Source organism: Rhinolophus sinicus, chromosome 3, assembly GCF_057876585.1.
Source record: "Rhinolophus sinicus isolate RSI-liver-muscle chromosome 3, RSI-T2T, whole genome shotgun sequence".
Lineage (NCBI taxonomy): Eukaryota > Metazoa > Chordata > Mammalia > Chiroptera > Rhinolophidae > Rhinolophus > Rhinolophus sinicus.
The window spans coordinates 143,575,126-143,589,558 of NC_142503.1; the positions used below are offsets into that span (position 1 = coordinate 143,575,126).

Sequence of the window (14,433 nt, forward strand, 5' to 3'; positions counted from 1 at the left end):
TGTTGTTTGTTTTGTTTTTGGCTAGAGGGAAAAAGTCAATCTGGATTCAGCAGCCATCAAACAAGAAAGATTATGATGTATGAGCACAGAAAACCAAAAGCAGGCTGTCCTCAGCCTTTTATGAGAAAAACCGAGGCCATAATACCCCTTTTTGTTTTACAGTGGCTTCAACAGATATGGAGGCTGGGCTGGGGCAAGACTCAGGGGCTCCTATCTACTACCCAACATGTCATGCTTCCTCGTGTCATTTTTGGAAGTGCACAGATACAGATAGTGTTTCCTGTGAGTCTAGCGATGGGCTAAATGGCCACAGTAAGTTCCTTTCATCACTGAATTCTATAGTTTATGAAACTCACTAGATGTGCCAATGAAACAATTGGGTTATGTTTTCACTTTTATTTTCTTCTTCCTTCCTCTAAGTATCTCACAGGACACAGACATGCAATTTTCTAAGAACAATTCTTCATTACAGTACCAGCAAGACTAACCTTAGATCTTTGTTCTCCTCAAGTCTCTATGTGCGCTGGCCCTGCCCACCTTTCAGCCCTATTGCCTGACACGTCCTCAGTTTACTGTGTGTCTTTTTACTTTGTTCATGTATTTTTTACCTTCCCAATTATTTTTTACTTGTACATAGTCAAATTCTAGGTATATTCTAATATTCTTCATAACATGCCAGATTTATTCAAAATCTGCTATCTTCTTCCATAGGCATTGAATTCAAACAAGAATACAAAAATTAAATGCTTGAGTTGTTGAATTAAACCTCTGCCTTCATTTCATTCTGTCAGTAAAGAAAAAGTCACTCAGGACCATGGCAGTTTGCGACAAAATTGCTCTTAAATACAACAACTATATGGACAAAGTGCAACGCTAAAGTCATCTTTCCTTCTAATTCTTCCAAATATTACCTATAGGTATTTAATAACTACATCTATGTTTCTTTTCTCTTTTAATATTTTATCATGTATTTTTCTGATTTGAAAATAAATAAATATTTCAGACAACTAGGAAAAGGCTGTAACATATAAATAAGAAAATTAAAATCACATGTAATTGCATGGAAAGAAACACTTGATAACATGCTGGTTATATTATCTTAATTTTACGTGCATGTGTGCTTTATTTTTATCACAAAATTTGAATTGTACAAATAGAAAATTTTGAATCCTGATGTTTTTTCACTTACCATTGTCAGAAACATTTTCCCATGTAATTAAATGCTATTCCAAAATACGGTTTTGATGGCTGCATAATTTCCATCAAGTTATAGCATAATTTATTCAATAATTTTTTTACCGTGTGTTATTTAAATTGCTTCCAATTCTTCATTATTATACACAACATTCAGTGTACATTACTGCTGAATTCCTTTAGCATGAAAAATGTTTAGTCTCGTATAACAGCCATCAAGATTTTTATGACTATACATATCTTACATTTGAGACTAGAAAGATCACAACAACATATTTTATTTAAAAAATAAATAAAACATTTCATGTTCGGTAACAAGGAAGAAAATTAGGTTTATTTTTTTTCCTTCTTAATTTATTGAGACAAGTGTAAATGCTTTAATCAAACAGACTCATGTTGCTGTGCCATTTTCAATCTTTTAAAAACCTAACAGAACTCAAATTTTAATTTAAAATCCTCTCTTCAACACTGCTTGGATTTGTATTTCCTCTTCATTTTGCCAAGATACCCTATGGAATGATCTTACATATGAGGTCTACAAAGATTCAGGGTAGGTGCAAATACCGTGTTTTGTGAGTGATACCAGCAAAACCAGGGCACAATACAAAATACTAGGAAAATATGACTCAGTCCTGTCTGTCACTGGTTCATGCCTTCAGACATAAATTCCTCATTGAAAGGTCTTCATGAAAAGAAAACTAACTTTTTCCCTTGTAATGAGACCTTAAGACTTTTCCAGGGTCAACAACATCTTGCCCTCACGTCAATATGAAACACATGGAATTGAAATGGCACTTGTTAATTCTGACAATATTCATTAGGCATCTCTAGAGCCCACAGGGACCCATCTTTATTAAATATACTGGATATTTGGCAAATAGTTTGAGTATATATAACAAAATTTATGGACCTAACACATTTTCATGCTAGATCTTTATCACTATGGACAACGAACCAGCTCATTTGACAGTGCAGATTAGTAAGTGGACATAAACGTATTTGTAGAGGCATATTTTCAATAAAAAATATTGCTGATTGCAGAGGGAGAGGCATAATCTGGATGAAACAGAACTGAATCTAAAATCTCTTGGAAGGTAAATGCTGTTTTAACGTGGTTTTCAAATGTCATTCCGATTTGGCAGCATGTGCTTTTTGTCCGCACTTCATTTAGATTGCCAAAGTTATGCTGCTTTTAGTATAATACTCCAACCACAGAAAAAAAATCGTCCCATACTCCCAATTCCTTACTAATAATCTAACTATTTACAATTATTCCCATAGCACTTACATGACACTAGACTTCATTTACATATTCTTCTTTTTTTCCAGCTAGTCCAACATTAGACAAGGAATGTGCCTAATTCAGTGCTTGGGTAATGTCGAACCCATTCCCTCAACGTAAATCATTACTCCTCATGCAATTAAAATATAGTATTAAAAATATTTTCTGTTTGCAAATTGCTCTACAATCACTTCCTTATAAGACTCCCAGGAACTAGGGCAACAGTCCAAGTCTTTCCAAAATGAAAATTCAATTTTACTTGTTTTTAACTGGCTTACTCTAGGATGGCTATTTCATGGGAAATTCTGCATCTACATGTTCCCATTCTAAGGGGTTAGGCTTGGGGACTGTCCCCCAGTCCCCACAGACTTGGCCTCTAGGTTTGGGATCTAACCAACGTGTGTCTGTAGCCTTCAATCCTCGGCTCCTTCCCAGCTCTGCAGCTCAGAACGCTGTGACATGCAGCATTATTTCACTTTCACTTGTAATGAGACCTCACCCTGAAGCAAACGAGTCATTCACAAAGAATATTCTGTGGTACAGTGAATTTTTGTCACTCCTGCCCAGTGACTAAACCACACACTGCAGGGAAGGGGCAAGGATATAAATTTGGGCACTGGGCTCCAATCAATTATTTCAAATCCTTTTCATAAAAATTACAAACTAAAGGATGAGATGTCAATTTATGCTTGACTGAGAGGGTCATAGTATGCTTCTTCCTTCCAGGCAGGTGGGCCGTGGACATACTGGTTGGCCTCGGTTCCCAATATGTAGAATTTTAATACAACCTTCAGAGGAAGGAGTTCAGAGAACTTTTAGTCTGAAGAAAATTAAAGCAAAGAAGTTCCACGATCATAATCAGTCTCATAACTGCTGTCATTTCTTCTTACTCCAATCATTCTTAACCTTAGGGCATAACCAAATCACCTGGGGAGGTTTTGTAAAATACTGATGCCTGGGCCTCACGCTTGTTGTCTCACAGGTCTCCCCCATGGAATCTGATTCAGTAGCTGTGGCATGAGGTTGGAGTAGCCATATTTTGCCTAAGCTCCCAAACTGATTTTTGCCTTCCTGGGCTCTAAGGTGTATGTCTTTCTCTATTATTCCCTTTTTAAAATGTTATTGAGAAGTACTGATGTTCCATTATTAATTGGAGGTATTTGCAAGATAACTGACTGCTTATATGAAAGTCTAATCTTAGAAATGTGAGACAGCCCATAAATTGGGATCACTGCCACTCAACATAACCCAATATCTCTCAACCAGGACCGTCATTTTAATCACAGCAAAATAGTGTTCATTTCCATAGTGTTGACTGATTATGAAGCACTTCATTGTGTTCTTTACTAATTATACTAACCACAAGCTCATTAAACCAAACAACAAAACAAAATTGAAGAAGGCCAATCACCTACTACTCCACTGTCCCAATAGTCAACTGAATACACATTTCCAAAATCTTCCTTCCCACTGTTAGAAAGCACATTTATATACATGACTGCACTCCACTACCATAATCTCCTACTTCCAGCTTTCCTGTTCAGTGCTGGAGCTAGTACCTGAATGAAATTCCAGTAGGAGTCTCCAATCAGAATCCAACACATTGATCCAACTTAACATCAAAAACACCAGAAGTTAATTCTTAATTTCTTATCCCTATCACAGACTAGTTTGAAATCCTTCCACAGCTCCTGATTTTGTGAAACATGAGGTAGTAAACATTATCAAACCTTAATCAAGTCAAGCTTCCAGACCTAACTTCCAGCGAGAGGGCATACAGGGAAAGAAGGACAAGATAAATGACGCTATAAGGAAACAATCAGAAAACCCAGAATTTGTGATTTTCAAAAGCAACTGTCCTGGATTGTTCCAAAAGTAAATGACCCCTGAGCTGAAAAGAAAAATAGGTACAGGGATTATTTTAGATTAAAAAGACATAATAACCAAACCTTAATTGGATACTGTTTCAAAAAGAGACAACTGGGAAATTTTACATAGGCTGATATTACATGACACTGTGTCATGATGTATGCAACTTAATTTTCAAATGATTCAGCAAAACAGGCAACAATTTTGTGTATATATATATATATATATATATATATATATATACACACACACACACATATATACACAAATACATACATAAAATATAATTATATACATATATAACACTGTATATAATATACAATATTATACAATGTGTAATATATAATACTATATAATACTGTATACATAGATTATATACAAATATATGTTATATATTTATATAAATATACATACATACGGGGGTGCCAAAAAATGTATACAAGTGGTCATTTTGGTCAATGTTGCTCAAGCAGTAGTTCGCCATAATCAGAAGTGTCTGGACGCTGATGGTAACCACTTTGAGCACCTCTTGTAATTGCAGAAGTCACACGTGACTTGTATTCATCTTTTGTTAGTGGTATATATTGAGTATTACAATTTTAATAGTTTTTTTTTCCTTTCCTTTTGGCACTCTATATACATATATATACACATAGAGAGTATTATATGTATGAAAGTAGAAAATGTTAACAAATATTTAATGTAGGTAGAAGGTATATGGATATACTTTATATTATTATTTCAACTTTAATATAGGTTTGAATATTGTCAGAATAAAAGTTCTGGGGAAGTGGGAATTCTTTTCTAGGCTACTTTTACTTGGCCATATTGCTTCTCCCATTTCATTCAAGTTATGCATTATTGTTTTAATAACAGTACATTTTGAATATACTACCCAATCCATATATTTCTATAAAACACTACATGTAAGATTACCTACTAGACATGGTCTACACAATGCTATTTAAAGAATATGACCTTTTGGCAAAATTTACTAAACTACAGTATGCACAAATATTTATCTGAGATACAGCTTAATTATAACTAATTAAATGCTTTTTAAAAAGCATTTTGGAAATAAAGCATAGGAATAAGTACAATACTATTTCTATGTTAATGTTTCCCCTGACTTTAACTTTCTAAATTTTTACGTTAAAAATATTAGTTATCATTATAAATTTTAATATAAATATTATGCCAAACTGCGGAAATAATATGATTTGTTGTACACTTTTTAATCTAAAATGCATATTAAGCAATTCACCAAAATCTAGGCCACAGTTCCGTGGGACCCAATTACGTGTGGCAGCAATTCAACTACAGAAAATTGCTACCACATTTTATTCTGCTCCATGATGAAGAAGACAGTAAGCAATCTTGTTCAGGGAAGAGAAGATCTCATTTCCGAATGATCATTTACCTGACGTTATTTGTTCCCTCACTGTACATCCTACAAGTCATTACTGATACTCATTTTCCCCCAAAGTTATATATAAAAAAAAAAATGGGTGGAAGGTGAATAGAAGTCAAATTCTGGTGTTGGTGATATATTTACCGTCAAGATAATAAAATCATAGAGAGTGTCTTCATTTTTAATGGTTTGCAAATTCCACTCTAAAAAACCAGCTGGCTCTGATTTTTCATTTTTAAAATGGCTTGTATGAGTGCCATGTTAAACCAAACTGCAGTTTCACCACAGTGCATCAGCCATTGAACAGCAAGACAAAAACAATAGTATTATATAACAATTTGATTTATTTGTTCTTTCACATTTTCTTCAAAGCCACCAAGTATAAAAAACATTCTTCACAATCCAAAAGCAAGATTAACGACCTAAGAGTAACGGGCCCTATGATCAATGATATTAGATCAACTCATATATCTTAAAAGTGCCTTGTAATGTTGTTTAATTTCCAAATATAAGTTCTACCAAAAGTGAATTAAATTTCTGAAGGATCCTAAAAGGATGTTCTATCACTAAAATTTGAAAATTAGGGCACAGTTAGTTAGAGCGTGAGCTCTCAACAACAAGGTTGCCGGTTCAATTCCCGCATGGGATGGTGGGCTGTACCCCCTGCAACTAAAGGTTGAAAACGACGACTGGACTTGGAGCTGAGCTGCGCCCTCCACAACTAGATTGAAGGACAATGACTTGGAGCTGACGGGCCCTGGAGAAACACACTGTTCCCCAATATTCCCCAATAAAAAGGAAGAAAATTGAAAATTACTATTATAAATGAGATTTTCATATATAGAGGGTAAAGGCCTATGTTAGTAAAGGAGTAATAAAAATAAAATGATTTGAAATATTCCATTGCAGTTTCCACTAATATGAGGTCCCTAAAATAGTCAAATTCCTAGAGACAGGAAACAGAATGGTGGTTGCCAGGAGCTTGGGTGAGGGTGAAATTGGGAGCTATTGTTTAATGGGTACAGAGTTTCACTTTGGAAAGATAAAAAAAGTTCTGGAGATGGATGGTGGTGATAGCTGAACACAGTATGAATGTACCTCCTGTCACTAAAACATACACCTAAAAATGGCCAAAATTGTAAATTTATATGTTATGTGTATTTTACCACAATAAAAAAGTATCCCACTTTACAAAATTAGACATTCTGACTTTAATGACCAGGTTCAATGAGTAAAGTTCACAACCGCAAAATGTAATCAAGGGTTTCTTTATTCATTCCACAAATATTTATTGAGCTACTATGCTGTATCAGTGAGCAGCATGGAATAAAGTTCCTGATCACGTGGAGTTTACAGTCTAGTGGGGGAGATAGTCATTACATTGGTGAATACATTTAAAGTAACTTTAGATTTGAGGATGTGATTGAGTCTGCAAATGAAATAAGCATGCTGCTACGATACAGAGTAACTGGGGATATCTGTTTTGGTAAGAATTATCAGAGAATACTTCTTGGAGGAGGTGACATTTAGACTGAAGAGTAAAAGGATGAGAGCAAGCCAGCTTTGCAAAGTGAGAGTAAGTGCTTTCCAGGTTTAAGAGACAGCAAGAACAATGGCTCTGAGCTGGGAGACATCCTGGCATCTCTAGCAAAGAGAGAAGGCCACTGTGACTAGAGATTAGAGGGCAGGGGCTAAGGGGCACACCATGAGGTTGGAAGGTGAAGTACGGAGTGGTTTACATAGCACATTCCAGGCCACAGTAAGGAGTTTGGATTTGGCTCTAAGTTCAAATGAAGCCAGTGAAAACATGATGTGCTATTTTTAAAGAGCGTTGCATAGAGGGTTCAAGAAAGGAAATGGTAAGGCTTGCAAAGAGGTGAAATATGGTAGTGACTGGACAAAGGTGGTGGTGAAATAATAGAGAGAAGCTCACAGGTGGGGGATGTCCTTGGGGGGTAAAACCAACAGCACTTAAAGATGAATTGAAGGTGAAGGTGGGGGAAACAAGAGACAAGAAGACTCCTGGCTGTCTGGCTTCAGTAGCTGGATATATGATCAGTCATGTACTGAACTGGAGAATCTGTAGGAAGATGAGGTTCTAACTACTAATAATCAGTATGAAAGTCCTTCACACTTTCACAGTCAAGTACCTAGTATAGGACAAGTGATTTGAATTGATGCACTGGTCCTGCATAAAACATTGTCTGTAAATCTGGATGCTATCAAAATAAAACAAAACCTATCTACGGATAATGAAATTATATGTTGGTCTGTATCTTTAGCTTTTTCACTAAATTTCTTGTCCTTCCCTTCTCTTTGTGAGCACGCATTTAGTCGTATCACACTCAGATATTTATATATAAACTTTATGGTTGAAATTCTTACTTCAAACATGTTTGGCCAATTCTCACAGAAACCTGAGTGCTAAGTACACATGGCTCAGACCAACAATATGTGACGGAATCCTGGCGTGGTAAGTGGGATTTCCTCCAGAGGAACTTCACTACTGCTTCTATGAAATGACAGGGCAAAGGAATCCAAGACCACTAGCATTCTAGCTGCCAACTCTAAGTTCGTTCTACAGGAAATAGATACATACCATATTCCAGTGATATTATCAAGTCTCAGAGATCTGGTGAAAAACTTAAAGCAAGGACAAAAGTTCGGCCATCTAATAACAACTGAGAAATACCTCATATAAATATGGACTTTCTGTAATATCAAGGCAGATAAATGAAAGTGAGATAGTTTAGATACATTGGTTGGGTATTATTTCTAGATTTGGTTTTTTACCATATATTCATTTGCTTATGGGTATGTGATACATAAGTCACTCATTCCCCCTTTCTCTCTCTCTCTCTCTCTCTCTCTCTCTCTCTCTCTCTCTCTCTCTCTCTCTCACACACACACACTCACATACATGCAGGTAATACATACACTCACATATACACACATGCAGGTAAGCACACACACACACACACATACACCACTGAACTATGCTAATATACCATCAAGCAGTTCTCAAGGTGACCTTCTTATTCTCAGAATTTTTCTTTGGAAGAAAATGTCTTGATGAATGAAAAATTCCTGAGACTGTTTCCAGCTCGGGGTCTGGCGCTGAATTCAACTGAAGAAAGACAAGTTAGAAGAAAGTACAAGCATTCCTCAGAACACGTGAGTGAACCGTGCAGAAAACAGGCACAGAAGTTGAGGGGATGGGAGAGGCAATGGTACCAAACCCAATCACGTAGGTTTAATCAATCAACAAAAGAAGATTCCTGACAAAAATCTATGCATGTTTGGATATCAAAATATGGCAGAAGACTGATTTTCTGAGACTAAAAGCATTAGAACCTCAAACCTGCTGTTATTGTATGGTTATCCATCTTTAAGGTATATCACATGTCCTTGAGAACGCGTCACTAACTGGACAATCATGGTGGCCTCTCAGCCACTTCACTGGTGACATACAGGTTTTGATGTTCTGGGACATTTACATATTTTGTAGGTGACAGTTGTTGTACAGCATAGGATAGCAATTACACAAATATGAATAATGCTTTTTGAAAGTAATAATTATGCCCCAGACATCCCAGGTTAATCATCTGAAGAGCTAAATATTAATACTATAGTATACAGGCAAATAGGCCAATCTAGACTTTGCCTAGTACAGCCAGTAGGAGCATGGCATATGGTTCAGAAATTTCCATTCTATAGAACTGGAAAAAAATTGAGGGTTGCTCCTGAGACTATGAGGTCTACAACTATTAAATCGTGTACTGTCTAAACATTAAAGGGCACTGTGTTACTTTGTTCTCTCTTACCACTTACTAAAGATTTACATCAGCTTGGCCAGACATTGGGGTTTCATCTGAGGCAGCTAGTTAGATACATGCGGAAAGTGCATATGGTTAGAAAATAATAAGAGACAGCGTTAAAAGTGGTTTAACATGCCCCAGGAGGCAAGCCGAACACCACAATTTTCTCCAACTGTGGAAGAAAAAACAACTTGAGCCAGATTCTGGCTCTCTGGATGTATGAACAGGTCTATATTGTATTCCCTTGGATATTTATGAAGCATGTTAACAATAATTAAAATTGAATTTCCAAGCCTTTCAGGGTAAAAGTTAGAAATATAATATCAACGACCTTGGAGAGTGTTATAATTCAATCTACATCATATTCACCATCCTGGGATTTAACTACTGATATTCACAAGTCACAACTCCGGCAGAGAGCAAGTGTTCTTAGGCTCTATGCTTGTGCAAATACCTTCTACTTAAATGTATGTTCCATTCTCTGCAGTAGTTCTCTGGCTAACGGGCAGTGCTGCTGGCCTCTGAGCGCTCAGATTTCTCTAGTCTTGGATTCTTAACTTGAAGTTCACCATTGACACTCAGGAGGTCCAGAGGTGCCCTGAAATTGTACCTAAATCACGGGTACCAGTATGATAGTTCTGGACGCAGTAAGGGACCTAGATTTTGAGTGCCCCATCCACGTGGGGCAATCACATGTTCTCTTCCAGACATCTGCAGTTGGGACTCAAAAACACTGGTCTTCATCTTTTACAGGTGGCTGCAACCTCAGATTATGCCACCTCAAGAACTATGGGCCAGTTGTACTGGAAAAAGCACAGAGCAGGTCACCTGCATGGAGTAGGGACAAGGTTTGAGGGAGGAGCAAGGGCAGAGACCATATGTGGCTCCAGGGAGAAGCTGAGAGCGCATTTGGCTCTCTCAGGCCCACTGTGCCACTGCCCTTGAATTCTGGGACATCCCAGGCTCCTTATAACGAATCTCCCTTTCTGAGTATGATACTTTTATTCCTGGCAACTAACTGGATTTGACCCAGTATAGTGTGTGCATTTGTACTTTTTGAGAGGAAGAGAGGCCACAGCTTTCATCAGATTCTTAAAAGTACCCATTACTCAGAAAAGATAATAAGCTTCTGCAGTATTTAATAAAAAGTCATTAATAAGAGGGTGGCACTACTTAGATAACTTGTCCAGATTTATCAGAAAGAGTTTTATAAAGTATGTAACTTCTCATTCTCAAAGAAAAGTGAAACTATAAAACCCCTCCCCGTTAGTAACACAAGCCCAAAGGAAAAGCCACTTCAACAAGCTGTCCTCTTACCTCAGCTGTAACCCAAGAGGTGGCCAGATGAACTTGCAGGAAAATACTCACACATATGTAAATTGGTAGCTAACTCTAACACACAAAGTTCTAGCTGATTTTCCCTAAATGGCAGCAGACATACTGCTATATGCCTCACCTCTTTAGGCAGAATACATCCAAGGGTAGAACGGAACAGCAGTAGGCCGAAAAAGTCAGGAGGCCTGCTTTCCAGTTTCAGCTCGGCAACTCACTTGCTGTGCGTCTTGAGGCAGACGCTCCACCTGTCTGAGAGACTAAGTGGGTGAGCCGTGAACCACTCAGCTGTCCTGATGGGCTTTCAGCTTGTGTGAGCCAGTTCAGCAGCAGCCAGGTGTAGAGAGAAAAGGTTGTTTTCATTGTCCAAGAAGGGCAGTGTGTGTGAAACAAGATGTGTGTAATTGGAGCTTGTTCTCCCTGCACTTGCTCCTCCCACACCTCTTATTTTGGTGAAGGGCATTACCACAGCCCAGAGCAAGTCTACAAATCTAGGTGGGAATATCACAGAAGCCCTCACACCCCACACTCCATCACTGCCACAAACCCCGTAAAATTTACCATCCCAACAGCTTCTTAATCTGTCCCTCCTCTGTAACCCAACTGTCACTGCTTTACTGTAGAGCCCCATTTCCTCTAAGCCCACAGGAGTAAACCTGAGTTGGAACCTAAGGCACTTTGGGAAATGGTCCCTACCCAGCTCCATCTCCTGTGATTCCTGTGTGCAGTCCCTCTGTAGTGACACTGAGTGAACTGTAGTTCCTCAACTCAGATCTGTTTCCAATCCATATGTTTTTGCAAATGCTGTTCCCTCTGCCTGGAATGCCCTTCCTTCCCCTATTTGTCCAGCAAATTCCTCATCTGGAAGCCTTCCCTGACCATTTTCCTTTTCCTACCTCTGTGGCACTAATTCAGCTCCACAGTAATCACTGATTTATATGATTGTCTTTCATCAGACTGTGAGCCTTAAGGATAAATATTTTATCTCATTAAACTTTGTGTACTCAGGGCCTAGAATAGTTTGTGGGCCGATAATAAGCACTCAAGTAGTTATGAATGAATGAATGATGAAAAATTACCTATCTTCAAGTTAGTCTAAATCCATTATCTTTTGCACTATTCATTCCCGTTGCCCAAGCCATACGAATAATTAACTACTTGTGATTCCCTGAATCTATTACATTTGATTTGAGTCGTAAAACTCTGATCAATGTTGCAACGAGTTGTTATTACCCTTTGATTCAGTTTCCTCTACCTCCTGGGGTTGCATGAGTGGTAAATGAAGCCATGTATACGAAATACCTACTGTTTTCCTTTCTTCCCACACAGACCATGGCTACAGATAACTGATGTATTCTGCAATTTTTAAAAACAGATGATGCCATTGACCCACAGTCTATAGGACACATACTTTTTAATCTGTTCTGAAGGGATGATGAATTTGTTCTAAGTCATCTCTATTCTGTTGCTTGCCCTCTCTTGTGAACAATAGTTGGGATTTGCAAAATAGAGCAAAGGTAAAGGTCAACATGCAGATCAAGTCTAAGCCTGGAGTCATGAAGTCCCTTGCTCAGCAGAGCAAGTGGAAAGATTGATCCACTCAATCCACAATCCTTTTCTCATTCGTTACCTTCCAGTTACGAGTGGACACATACCCAGGTCTGGTCAATAAGGTGTAAATGGAGCCCGACAGGGTAAAGAGTCAAGGAAAGCTTTTCATTCCCTGATAAAATGAGACACACTCATCTGGATTATCCCCTTGTCCTTTATCCCTTCCCCCTTCTAAAAAGATGTGATGCCTGGAAGTCCATTAGCCAACTTGCAATCATGAGGACAAAAGTCCATGCACCAAGGATGGTAAAGGAGAGAGAAAGAAGAGCTTTGATCCTTAATGACACGTTGATATCTCCAAATTCATTTGTGACATAAGGAAAATCAGTTCCTACTTGTCTAAGCCACTGTGGTTGGGTTTTCTATTACTTTATCTAACCTCATTCCTAAGTGAGACACCAAGTACATGGATTTTGTAGTCATTTGACAACATATATGAATGAATGATCCAAGAGCAAGATACTGCATTTCCTAGAAGTTTTATGTAGCATGTATTTTAAACATTGAGATAAAAAAGATTGAGCCAATTGGGTCAAGTGCATAAATAAATTTTACCCAAATTCAAAAGAGAATTCCAGATAGTATTCCTTCATGAATTCATATTCTACAATTTAACTTAACTTTCCTCCCTGGCAACTGGATAAAGTGTCTGGCATTGCGACATGACTAGGCTTTGCTATCCTCCCCTAATACTCTGCTTTCTGAGGTACACACGTTTTTAAATCAGTCAACATGGAAATGGTCATACACATCATCGCCATCACAAGAGGTACTGCCAGCTCTCATTTGTAAAACGCATTCCATTTTTAAAAATAAGCTCACTAATACCTCATGGTTTGAAGACCACGTTTCTGTATTCTATTTTCTAAACAGTAGAGATATTTTTAACGTGATGTGCCCCATATACTACCCTTAACTGAAAACAAACACCCCATCCCCTCCCCTAGATTCCCAAAGGTTATATGTATTTGATTTGTAACCATAACAATCATAAAAATATAAACAAATACAGTTGACATCTGGAACTAATGAAATTCTGGAGTTATTCCCAAACAGTGGCAATTTCAAACTATATGTCAATAAGAATGTACAGAGAAGAAAGCAAATAACTGCGTAAATGCCAACGAGGTTTATGGGTAGGTAGAGAATGGAAAGGCACTGAAAGGTAATTACTGCATTCAAATCAACAGGGGGAATTATTCAATCTTTAAATAGGGTAACAGTACTAACACTCTATGCAAACACAGATGGTCTATACAACCAATAAAAACAAAGTTTTAGCTTTATAATCTATTGTTTTGGCTTAGAGAAAAGGAAGGGAAAAGGTGGTAAATCAACTTTTATCACACTTTTCTTTCCACTCCCTTCCCCTCACTCTTGTGAGCGTGAAGGGAAGTGTGTGTATGTATGTGTTTGTGTGGGTGTGTGTGTGTGTGTGTGTGTGTGTGTGTGTGTGTGTGTGTATGTGTGACTGTTTAGTCCCAGATGCTGTTGTTAATTTGAAAAGATTCATCCAGACCTTGGAAAGTCTTCTGATGACAAGTCTGATTTGAGAGAAATGCTTAGTCCGTTAATACAGGAAATTCCATAATTATGAGCTGGTTGTACGTCAAAAGTTTATGTATAAGATGAGCGTTGGAATCTCTTCTTTTAGAATTGGAAAGAAACTTATAAGAGAAAAGAAGGAAACCTATTTGTGGAGCATTGTACTGGCTACTTTTACGTGCTGTCTCATTGTACTAGCTACTTTTACATGCCTAATTATCAAAACAATTCTCTGAGGAGATTTTCTCCCTCCATTTTACAGAACAGGAAACTGAGGTTCAGAACAAAGTTAAGAAACTTTCCCAAGGGTATACAAAGACTAAGTGGCAGAATGAAAATTCTAACTTTGGTATTTCTGATTCTAAAATCTG

The 14,433-nt window shown here is 37.6% G+C and overlaps 1 protein-coding gene across 2 annotated transcripts in view; it reads right to left on the reverse strand.

The window, feature by feature from the left end:
- Window positions 1–14,433, reverse strand: part of FBN1 (fibrillin 1) — a 233,149-nt gene that overhangs the window by 129,058 nt on the left and 89,658 nt on the right. The gene's annotated exons all lie outside the window — the stretch shown is intronic.